The sequence below is a fragment of the Babylonia areolata genome, chromosome 27 (genome assembly GCF_041734735.1).
Source record: "Babylonia areolata isolate BAREFJ2019XMU chromosome 27, ASM4173473v1, whole genome shotgun sequence".
Taxonomy (NCBI): domain Eukaryota; kingdom Metazoa; phylum Mollusca; class Gastropoda; order Neogastropoda; family Buccinidae; genus Babylonia; species Babylonia areolata.
The window spans coordinates 38,718,141-38,720,640 of record NC_134902.1 but is presented as its reverse complement, the minus strand read 5'-3'; the positions used below and the strand labels follow the sequence as shown (position 1 = coordinate 38,720,640).

Sequence of the window (2,500 nt, the reverse complement as noted above, 5' to 3'; positions counted from 1 at the left end):
AATATTCTGTCTCACCTCCTCTTCGTCACACAACATTATCAATATTCTGTCTCCGTCACACAACATTATCAATATTCTGTCGAGTCCTCCTCTTCGTCACACAACATTATCAATATTCTGTCTCACCTCCTCTTCGTCACACAACATTATCAATATTCTGTCTCACCTCCTCTTCATCACACAACATTATCAATATTCTGTCTCCGTCACACAACATTATCAATATTCTGTCGAGTCCTCCTCTTTGTCACACAACATTATCAATATTCTGTCTCCGTCACACAACATTATCAATATTCTGTCGAGTCCTCCTCTTTGTCACACAACATTATCAATATTCTGTCGAGTCCTCCTCTTTGTCACACAACATTATCAATATTCTGTCTCCGTCACACAACATTATCAATATTCTGTCTCCGTCACACAACATTATCAATATTCTGTCTCCGTCACACAACATTATCAATATTCTGTCGAGTCCTCCTCTTCGTCACACAACATTATCAATATTCTGTCTCCGTCACACAACATTATCAATATTCTGTCGAGTCCTCCTCTTTGTCACACAACATTATCAATATTCTGTCGAGTCCTCCTCTTTGTCACACAACATTATCAATATTCTGTCTCCGTCACACAACATTATCAATATTCTGTCTCCGTCACACAACATTATCAATATTATGTCGAGTCCTCCTCTTCGTCACACAACATTATCAATATTATGTCGAGTCCTCCTCTTCGTCACACAACATTATCAATATTCTGTCAAGTCTCACATCCTCTTCGTCACAAAACATTATCAATATTCTGTCTCCGTCACACAACATTATCAATATTCCGTCGAGTCCTCCTCTTCGTAATAAATTTTTTTAATCTCTCTCTCTCTCTCTCTCTCTCTCTCTCTCTCTCTCTCTCTCTCTCTCTCTCCATCCCTCCCTCCCTCCCTCTCTCTCTACCTCCCTCCCTCCCCCCCTCTCTCTTCCTCCCTCCCTCTCTCTCTCTTTCTCCCTCCCTCCCTTCCCCCCCCTCTCTCTCTCTCTCAAACACAAGGACACATAATTGCATGCACAGAAAAAAAGGGGGGGGGAGAAAGAGAGAGCTATCAAACGAGCGAGAGACAGATATGCAGAGAGACAAACAGAGACAGACACAGAGAAAGAAACAAAGAGACAGAGACAAAAACAGCGACGTAGCAGGGGAGACAGAACGAGAGAGAACGAACGAACGAACGAATGAAATTTTATTTGACAAGGATAAAGGAGTAAGCACAAAGCACTGGTTTTCATCCGGCCCTCTGGGCAAGAATAACAATAGCGAGAGAAAAAAAGTGCGACAGTCAAATTTTCACAGCAACTTCAAAATTACATGAGCATGTACAAACACAAGTATAGATACGTATGTACAATACAATAACGCTCTAAATAAATAATAACAAGGACATTAGGGACGGGGCGTGGTGGAGAGCAGAAGGAAGAATGGACAAGGGGAAGAGTAAAGAAGGTAGGGGAGGCTGACTGAACAGACAGATACAGTGACAGTGACAGTGGAGACAGACATAGAGAGAGACTGACAGGGGAGGAGAGAAGCATGTATATATTGACAGTCTATACTTGTTTGCTGTTAATAATTGATATGTGTCACATAATCACACGTTTTTCAAAAACAAAAAAAATGTGCAAGATATATGTTTTTAAAGATAGTGAGTTTTTTTTGGTTTTTTGTTGTTGTTGTTTTGTGACAGCGTTTACATTGAGACAGGATAATATTTCATTTCATAAACAGACCCCTGAATAAGACAGACTAGATTTAAACAAGATCGATCCTTGGAAGTGGTACCCTAACTTTATGAACATGACGATGAGTGTTGGTTACAGATTTAATTTTTAGTGAGGGGGGAGCAAATCCAGACATGATTTTGAACATAAACAGACCTTTGTTATAATTATAGAATTTTTCTTTTCAGTGGGAGGATATCGAGAGCTTTATAATCAGATATAGACAATGATGAAGATTTTAAAAGAATCAATTTTACAACTCTTATATGCAGACTCAATAGAGGTTTTATAATACTGTCACTCGCCCAATCCCACACTGTCGAAGCATAGTTAATATGTGATTCAATATAAGCACTGAAAAATAGTTTTCGACAGTGAAAATCAAAAAAGTGTTTAGTTTTAGACAGTTGAAAAATATTTTTGATACCTTTTCGCATAGCAGAGAAATATGATATGACCACGACAAATTATTATCGATAGTGATGCGAAGGATTTCATAGTAGGCAATTTCTTCAATTTTCTTCGCCTTTGAGAGAGAGAGAAAGACAGACAGACAGACAGACGGACGGACGCAGTCAGATGGGCAGATAGACAGACACACGAACAAATAAATGGACAGACAGATGGATAGAACACACACACACACACACACACACACACACACACACACACACACACACACACACACACACACACACACACACACACACAAATGAACTGAC

General features: G+C 39.4%; 1 protein-coding gene across 3 annotated transcripts in view; it reads right to left on the bottom strand.

The window, feature by feature from the left end:
• LOC143301089 (uncharacterized) overlaps positions 1-2,500 on the bottom strand; it is a 28,411-nt gene that overhangs the window by 16,947 nt on the left and 8,964 nt on the right. The gene's annotated exons all lie outside the window — the stretch shown is intronic.